At 33.7% G+C, this 10,252-nt stretch overlaps 1 pseudogene; it reads left to right on the plus strand.

Annotated features, from left to right (window-relative positions):
• The window catches only part of LOC148576615 (uncharacterized), a 76,873-nt pseudogene extending 71,870 nt beyond the window's left edge, over positions 1–5,003 (plus strand).
• Positions 5,004–10,252: the final 5,249 nt, after the last annotated feature.

The following is a 10,252-nucleotide window of genomic DNA, read 5'->3' on the forward strand; positions in this document are numbered from 1 at the left end:
GCCAGTAAGGGTTCAATGCTTGATTCTATGTTCCCTGCTTTCATAAGCTGTCTTCTTACAAGTTTACTTGCTTTTTGTTGTACGATTTGAATTAGTGAAATCTGATTTATGTTTGTCTTGGAGAACTTATTTGCTTTTAACCAAGTAGGTAGAAATATTTTTGCATGTAGTTGCATTCATATAGGTAGGTTGCATTTCACACATTCTATCATTTCTCTTCACCTTTATAGTTTCTCTTAAGCTTAGCATGAGGACATGCTATTGTATAAGTGTGGGGAGGTTGATAAACCTCTATTTCATAGTTTATCTTGTGCTCATTTGCGTGGTTTTTATCAACTCTTTACCCACTTATTCATACTATTTGCATGGTTTTACATTTGCCTTCCTAATTGTGTGCTTTGATTGAAAACATGCTTCTTTGGACTTATAATTTCTAATATTAATCCTCTCTTATCACCATTAGATGCCTTGATATGTGTGTTAAGTGATTTCAGAGATTACAGGGCAGGAATGGCTCAGAGGATGGAAAGGAAGCATGCAAAAGTGGAAGGAATACAAGAAGCTGGAGAAATTGCTAAGCTGTCCAGCCTGACCTTTTCGCACTCAAATAGCTATAACTTTAGCTACAGAGGTCCAAACAATGCGGTTCCAGTTGCGTTGGAAAGTTAACGTACGGGGCTTCAATTTGATATATAATATGTCATTGTTGCTCTGACGCTAGGCGATGCGACCGCGTGCTCCATGCGGACGCGTCGCAGTGATGGAAATTCAGCATGTTTGAATTCGCAACCAGCGAATTCTGGGTTATTTCTGACCCAGTTCTCGGCCCAGAAAATACAGATTAGAGGCTATAAAGTGGGGGAATGCATCCATTCATAAACGGGCTCTCATAATTCACTTCTCATGATTTAAATTTAGTTTGAGAGGGAGATTCTCTCCTCTCTCTTTAGGATTAGGATTTAGATTTAGGATTTTATTCGCTTTTAGGATTATCTCTGTTTATCAGGTTCAACATTCCTTTTTATTTACTCTTGCAATTTTATGAATTCTTCTATGTTACAGATTACTCTTTTGAATTAATATTACTTGAGGTATTTCAGTTTAATATTGCTTTCTTTTATTTACATTATTGTTATTCCCATCTGAAGACATTTTTATTCCAGTAAATTTACTTTTTCCCCTTTTGGTCTTGGTTAAGAAAGCAGTAACTCAGGAGTTATCTTAGCTCAACATAATTGATAACTGTTATCTTTGATAATTGAACTGAACTTCAATAATCCCAATCTTTTCTTAGGAAATAAATAGGATTCGAAGATCAAACTAATTAGTCCCTTGACTTTCCTTTGCTTTAGTAAAGGTTAACTAAGTGGAATTAAGATTCAACTTTCATTATTATTGATAAGGATAACTAAGTCTGGACTTCTAATTTCTCATACCTTGCCAAAAGTTTATTTTACAGTTATTTATTTATTTTATTTGTCATTTAAATATATCTATGCTGATTGCCCAAGCTCCAAAACCCCCAATTTACAAAACTCATAACCAATAATAAGAATATACCTCCCTGCAATTCCTTGAGAAGACGACCCGAGGTTTAAATACTCGGTTATCAATTTAAAAGGGGTTTGTTACTTGTGACAACCAAAACGTTTGTGTGAAAGGACTTTTGAAGGTTTAGAAACTATACTTGCAACGAGGATTTATCCACAAATTTCTAGACCACGTAAAAGTTCCTCTCATCAAGGTCGTTGCCATGTAGGTTGTCCATAAGCTTGGGACTCCTCCCTTTTTTGATCTCCAAATCCTTGATGCATGTTGTCATTAAAGCTTCCATTTCCTACAACATAGTTTGAACCACACTCATAGCCAAAGTGATAAGAATTCATGGTGATAAGAAAAAATAAAAAAACAAATTCTAACAAGAAACAAAGAAAACCAAATCCTAGAACTAGCAAAAACTAACAAAGAAGAAAAAGGCAAGCATATTCACAATATTTACAATAGCCAATAACATAGCACCATTACAATTCCCCGGCAACGGCGCCATTTTGATGAAAGAAATTATCGTCGGTATAGAATTTCTCAATGAATTCTCGTTGCAAGTATGGTTCTAAACCAACAAATAATCCTCAATAAAAAATTTGTTTGTCACATGTACAAACCCCAATGAAAAATAACCGAAGTATTTAAACCTCGGGTCGTCTTACAAGAAATTGCAATGAAGTGTTTAATTATTGGCTATGAAGATGCAAGGGGGTTTGATTTGGTAATTGGCAAGAAAAGTAAAAACAAGAAAATAAATGACAATTAACTAATAAAGAAAGAAAAAGAACTCTTGGCTAGACATAGGTAATTGAGATCACCATTATTGTCTACAAACCATACATTGACAGTTATGAGAAACCAAACTCATTAAGTATACTTCTATGCTTGAAGTATGTCAAATGGCTTGATCAACATTAATCCATAGGTTCTAACCTAGCTATTAATTGACTTAGTAATAGGCTAGTATCAATGGTTATCAAATTGACCACCAAGGGTTCTCAAATCACCAATTCAATGAGATCCAATGACTCAAGATCACTCAATTCCCTTAGCCTAGGCCAAGAGTCAAGAAAACTACTCAAAAACTAGAGGAAACATTCTATCAAACACCTAGAGTGCAAGAAAAGTAAACATCACAAAATGCAAGAATCAACACAACCCATAACTAACATAAGCAAGAAATCAACAATAACAATCAAGATCAACATAAAAGGAACATGGAAACATAAAATTGCATTAGAAGAAATCAAGATCCAACAATGGTTCATCAACATAAAAGAGAGCAAAACAAGAAATTAACAAGAGAAACTAAGAAAATTAAGACAATAGAACACTAAAATATAAAGAGAATTGAAATCAAAACAAGAATTGAAAGATAAATTTGAGAGAGATTAACCTAACTCTACCCTAATTTCTATCCTAAATCTAGAGAGAGGAGAGTGCCTCTCTCTGTAGAATTCTACCCCTAAAACATGATGAAAAACTAAACTATGAATACTTGGTTCATTCTGCTTTCAATCCTTGGGTTCAATAGCATCAGAAATGAGTTGGATTGGGCCCAAAATGCTTCAGAAATTGCTGGCCACGAGTTGCCTTTAGTGAGTCACGTGCAACTTCCCATGCGTACCCGTGATGCATGCGTACGCATCTCTAAACGCTAGAAAACTATGGCAAATTTTATATCATTTTGAAGCTCCAGATATTAGCTTTCCAACACAACTAGAACTGCCTCATTTGGACCTCTGTAGCTCAAGTTATGATTGATTAAGTGCAAAGAGGTCAGGATTGACAACTTTGCGATTCCTTCATTTCTTCATGAGTTCTCCATTTTTACATGCTTTTTCTTCATTCCTTCAATCCAATCTTTTCCTTCTAAACCTGAAATCATTTAACAAACATATCAAGGCACCGAATAGAATTAAAGTGAGTTAAATTTAGCTATTTTAAGGCCTAAAAAGTATGTTTTCACACTTAAGCACAAATTTTGGGAGAATTACAAAACCATGTTATTTCATTGAATAAATATGAGAAAAGTTGATAAAATCCCCCAAATTAAGCACAAGATAAATCACAAAATTGGGGTTTATCAGATCCCCCAGCTGTACTAACAGGGTCAGAAATATTGGAACAACTTGAAGGCATCAATGTTTCATTTGGGAAGGAACTACAGGCAAGTAAAGGTAAGAGGACTTGGCGAAAAGTTGTTGAAGAAGATGATGAATCGGGGATATGGAGGAAGAAAAGCATTTTTTTATCTTCCTTATTGGGAGTCTAACATATTGCGCCACAATCTAGATGTTATGCACATTGAAAAGAATGTTTGCGACAATGTGTTATACACTTTGCTCAATGAGACTGGAAGGTCAAAGGATAATCTCAAAGCTTGTAAGGATCTTAAAGAAATGGGTATAAGGAAAGATTTATGGCCAGATGAAAATGGAAGATATCATCCATCTTTGTTCACAATGTCAAATTCTATGAAAGATATATTCTTGCGTACTATAAAGAATATTAGAGTACCAGATGGTCTCTCGAATAATATTTCTTGGTGTGTTGACCTGAAGCAAAGAAAGCTCTCTGGATTGAAGAGCCATGATTGCCACGTCCTTATGCAGTAACTATTACCCATTGCCATATGTAATGTGCTACCAGATAAAGTTACTGCAGTGCTAATAGAGTTGTCTTCATTTTTTCAACAGTTGTACTCTAAAAGCTTAAGTCTTACAGAACTTGAGAAGCTCCAACCTCGAATAATCTTTACCCTTTGTCATTTAAAAATGTTGTTCCCTCCTTCTTTCTTTACAATCATGGTTCATTTAACCTGTCATCTAGTTGATGAAACAAAACTTGGAGGACCAGTACACTATAGGTGGATGTATCCTATTGAGAGGTAAATATCTCTTTTCAATCATTGTTCATTTAACCTGTCACTTAGTTATATCTTTCTTACTAAAGCCAATTATACAAACTAGGTATTTAGGACATTTGAAGTCCTATGTACAAAACAAAGCTAAATCAGAAGGTTCTATAACTGAGGGATATATGGCTGAAGAAGCTCTTACATTTTGCTCTCGATACTTAGAAGGGATTGAGACAAGATTTAATAGGCCACCACGTGTTGATGATCGTCCGGATGATAATTACAGAACACATGTTGATTCGCTTTTTCCACAAATGGGTAACTCTAAGGGAGCTTTCACAGTATTTGAGTTGTCACCTATGGAAAAAAACAAACACATCGCTATGTGGTTCTAAATTGTCCATACGTCAAACCGTTCATTGAGTAAGTACTTAAGGATTTGCATACATATTTTTTATTTACTTGAAAATAGTTTAGTTAGAATTAAACTTTCATATCTGACAGTGACTTCAAAGATTTTGTACGAAGATGATCTAAAGGTAAAAGGCCTTCAAATGTAGAGATAGAAAAAAGAGTTAATAAAGATTTTATTACTTAGTTTTCTATGCAGGTAAATAGAAAAGTGATAATTTTTTGCTAATATTGAGCAGTATTTATGGATATAATAACTAATATGTTTTTCTATCATAATAGCTTATGAACCCAGACATTATGAATACTGTGCATGAGGATTTGAGATACTTAGCAAGGGGTCCATCACGATATGCCAAGAGGTTTTCTACATTTAGTATCAATGGGTTCTCCTTTTGAACTACCAATCGAGACAATGGGTTAAAGACCTAGAATAGTGGAGTTTTCTTAATGTCTTCAACTCCTTGTGTTGCTAGCGCTAGTGATGCTAATGTTAGGAATGCTTATTTGTCATATTATGAAAAATTAGAAGATATTATAGAACTAAACTACAATGGCCAATTTTGGGTTACTTTATTCAAATGTAAATGGGCTGACACCACTAGAGAACAGGCTGTAGAAAGGATAGTTGGGATTTTACTTCTGTTAATTTTTCACGAGTGATACACAGTGGTAGATGAGAGGAGGATGATCCATATATTAAAGCCTCACAAGCTCGAATGGTGTATTTTGTCAATAATGAAGTGAATAAAGATTGGAGTGTTGTCGTGCATTTGAAGCCAAGAGACTCATATGATATGGGGTGAAATGAAGATGATGAAGTATGTGAGAATGAGCCATGGTTAGAGCAAAACTTGGATTCTTTATTTAAAAATGGTGATAATCTATCATTGTTAAGAGATGAGGTAGATGATTAACTACTAGATGATGACATTGGAGAAGACGAACACATGTCAAAATAGTTAGTAGGTTAAATTAATTTATAGTATGAAATTTATATTTAAGTTTTCATTTAGTTATAATTCACATTTTATCTTTACTTATTAATTATTTTATTTCCAACTATTATTTTGGTGTTTCTGTGAGATCAACTAAGTAGGTTACATATAGTAGCACTTATTAACAAAATTAAATTATAGTAGTGCCTGCTGATATATACTAGTTACCAGGTCTTCAAATTGAGCGGTAGAGTTGGTGAGATTAAGGGGAGGATAAAACTTAGGTACAGTGTCTATTCAAGTATGCTTTAAATTCTTTTATAATTGCTAAAATGTAGATGGTTGTCGGATTGTCTGGTGCTTTGTTTAAGTGGATTTTGTAAGATTGGAATTAGATGAATTCTAAAATTATGAATTATTTTGCAATGTTGTTCAAGTGTGGGTGCCGGTTACTAAGGAGTGTTAATTTTATGATACAAAGATGATTAAAGTTATGAACCATATACTTTCAAGGGATTGAGCTTCTTCTCCAAAGATTTTTGAGGTCTAATCAAACTCCAAAGATTATGTGAGTATGTTTGGTTTCTACTACAAAACGGCAAAACCAAAAAGCTATTCTCTTATAGCACTTGTCCAAATCATGATTTTGAGATTTTCAATAAGAAACCAAACATCCTAGTGGGGTCTGTATGACATATCTTTCGGTTTTTTCCTTCTCCCAAATGTTTGTTGGTCTGGATAATTATTTTTTATGCTAGTTCTCGTAGTAGATAATGTCATAATGTGTTCCCTGGTGTCAACTAGTTTAGGATTTTTGGACCTACATTCTTAATTTCCAGCATTTAACTCTAAATAAAATAATGAGAAATAATAGTTGTAACATTTTTTGTGTGTGTTTTCTTTTCTTTTCTTATAAATTAAATCAGACCTAAAATATATATCAATATATGCTTTTTTCTTGCATTTCTTGTGCTCATAATAGTTATATTTTTGTTGTAGGGATTGGATCAGGAGAGTGAGATTCCATCACCAAAAGAGTTAGCAAGTAGGTCTTCTGGAGCAAGCAACAAGGAAGCATGACCTTGCTTGATATGTTAAGACGTATTATTGAAAAATGTTACTTTGATACTTTGTTTTTGGATTATGACATTTCAATTATGACTTGGATTATGACTTTTGAATCATGTATGAATTAAAAATCATCTTATAATGTTTGATTTATGGCTATGCCTTTTGGTTATTACGAGATTTTTAAGTGAGTTTCGAAAATATCACTTTAAATTAGTGGTTTCAATCTTATTTTAAAAAGCATAAAATTGTCATCATAATTAGGTATAAACGGCGGTTAGAAACCCCCATTTTAAATGAAAACGATGCCATTATACGCTGGTAGAAATAGCGGTTAAAAACTGCCATTTTAAACGAAAATGATGCCATTATATTTTGGTAAAACGGCGGTTAAAAATTGCTATTTTAAACACAAAATATGCCATTATAACCTGGTAAAAATGGCGGTTATAATGGTAAAAACGGCAGTTAGAAACCGCCATTTGAAACAGAAATGATGCCACAACATCCTGGTAAAAACGATGGTTATAGCCGCCATTTTAAACAATTCAAAAACTGCCATTTTATCCAGAAATAATGGCGGTTAGAAACCGCCATTTTAACCCTAAAAAAAACCATCGTATTATCCAAAAGTAATTGTGGCGGTTTTTTGAAAACTGCCGTAATAACCAAAATGGCGCCCAGAATAACGGCGTTTTTTGGAGGCGCCATTTTTTATAATAATGGCAGTTCTAACTGCCGTAATTTTCAAAAATAACTGCCGTTTTAACCCTATTTTTTGTAGTGATTTTACTTTTAAGAGATTGTAATACTTAACTACTTCTATTTTATGACTTAAGTATAAAATTTTGTGTGGTAGAGTATTACAATTTTTACATTAATGTGAAGATACATGAGAATGTGTGTAGATTTTGGTATGAAGAGAACTAAACCTAGGATTAGCATGAAGAGAACTCCTCATTAGTGTGAATTAATGTCTTTTGTTCATGAAATGCATCACCATTTGTGTCATCGACAATAATTCATTTTTAATTGTACAATGTTTGTCTTAATTCAATTTAAAAAAGACTCTCTAAACCATGGATTAACATGAAGAGAACACTTTATTACTGTGCATTTACCTATTTAGTCATAGAACGCATCAATATCCATGTCATTAACAACAATTCAATTTCAATTACATAGTGCTTGCCTTAATTCAATCCTAAAGAGACTCTGAACCATAGATTAGCATGAAGCGAATTCTTTATTAGTGTGCATTAAATTCCTTTGGCCATGAAATGCAAAATCATCCATGTGTTTATTTGTGATGATTAATCGGGATTGACCTTCAAAATTTAAAATTCAGATCCGATATAATACAATTTAAACTGTTGTGATTTAAATTAGATTTGTTTGTTTTCTCTTGACAAAACTTAACAATTTAAAATTTATAATTTAAATTTAGATAAATATAATGTAAATTACAATTTTTTACAAACGAGATATATTGTTTAAATTACATATCTTGTTTAAAAACGAGATAAGTAACAAACTTGTGTTAATTATCTCATTTAACAAACTTGATTTAATTTTTTTCAATTGTCTATTACATTTTTACTTAATTTCTTAAAAAGTATAAACACTAAAATAAAAAGAGAGACACTAAAAATAACATAAGTCATTAATTCTTGAGTAAACTACCATTTGTACCCACGAAAGTTGAAAACGCTGACATATCTACCCATAGAAAAAGGAAATTACCATTTGTACCCATGAAATATGGGTTCCGCACAACAAAATTATCCAAACACTAAAAAATTACCTAAAATCCCTAAATTACCCTTATCTTCACCACCACACCACCTCCTTCACCCAATCACCTTTCTAACCCTAACCCTCTTCACCTAGCCACCACCCCTCTTTCCCTTTCTAATCTCAAATCCCACCACCACCCCCTTCACTTACCAGGACCCCTCAAGCTCTTCACTCAATGGTGGCTCCCGCCACCCCCCGCAACCCTCACCGGAACCCTCGCCCTCGTTCACGGATTTACCGGCGAATCCAGCTGGTTTCTCATTGCTGCAATTTCAGATTAATGGCAAACAATGTCGTGTTTCTCCCGTTCAAGACAATGATACCATCTATTTCGGTAATATATGCAAGACATGGAAATTAGAAGCTGTAAGTTCTTTTCTTGGCCTATCGGTTGCCTCCTTCAAGGCTTGAGTTATGCTTACTCATCACAAGTTTTTTTAGTTTCTAACTATTCATGCAATTTCTGGTGCCAGCTAAAAGATAAGCTGAGACATTATGGGATTGGAAATTTTGAGAACCTGACTTTAGTAGAAGACAGTAACAATGAAGGAATGAACCGTGAATTTGCATTTTTGGATTTTTCATCTCGTTCTGAGGCTAGGAAAGCCTATACGCAACTGCAGAAGAGAGATGTTGGATTTTTCATTAATCTGAACACGGTGAGCTGGAGGAACCAGCTGGATTCGCCGGTAAATCCGTGAACGAGGGCGAGGATTCCAGTGACGGTTGCGGGGGGTAGCGGGAGCCACCATTGAGTAAAGAGCTTGAGGGGTGGTGGTGGGTGAAGGGGATGGTGGTGGAATTTGAGATTAGAAAGGGAAAGAGGTGTGGTGGCTGAGTGAAGAGGGTTAGGTTAGAAAGGTGATTGGGTGAAGGAGGTGGTGTGGTGGTGAAGATAAGGGTAATTTAGGTTTTTTAGGTAACTTTTTAGTGTTTGGATAATTTTGTTGTGCGGAACCCATATTTCATGGGTGCAAATGGTAATTTCCTTTTTCTATGGGTAGATATGTCAGCGTTTTTAACTTTTGTGGGTACAAATGGTAGTTTACTCTTAATTCTTAATAAATTCTTTTCTCTCCTAACTCTAGACACATTTTTCCTTTGATAGCTCCCTTAAAACTAAATATAAATATATTTTTTATTATTATATAAATTAAATGAGAGATCATAACTACAATATTTTTGGCCTAAGATAACCCTTATTCAAAGCAACATTTAATAAAAGTTGCCATAGATAGGCAAAGACAACATTTTTGATGAGTTGCCCATGAATAAGGCTAAGATAACAAAATTTTTGGCCACCCACAAAAATTGTTGTCTTTGATATCTAAAACAACATTCAAAAAATGTTACAATATAAAACATTTAAGACAACATTTTTAAATAAAAATACAACATTTTATAAAGGTTATAAAAAATTGAATAAATAACATTTATAAAAAGTTGCCTAAAATTATTCACAGTTACAAATTTTAGAGGGAAACTTTTCATATTTCCACCAATTATTTTCCAATCAAATAACTTAGAAAAAAAAGAAAGAAAAGACATAATTGCTTCATCAGTTCATCACTTGCTTCATCACTTAGCTTCATCACTATACCGTAACCTAAACATTTGAAACGAATCACAGACG

The sequence above is a fragment of the Arachis ipaensis genome, chromosome B1 (genome assembly GCF_059453495.1).
Source record: "Arachis ipaensis isolate K30076 ecotype BB chromosome B1, ASM5945349v1, whole genome shotgun sequence".
NCBI classification, from domain to species: domain Eukaryota; kingdom Viridiplantae; phylum Streptophyta; class Magnoliopsida; order Fabales; family Fabaceae; genus Arachis; species Arachis ipaensis.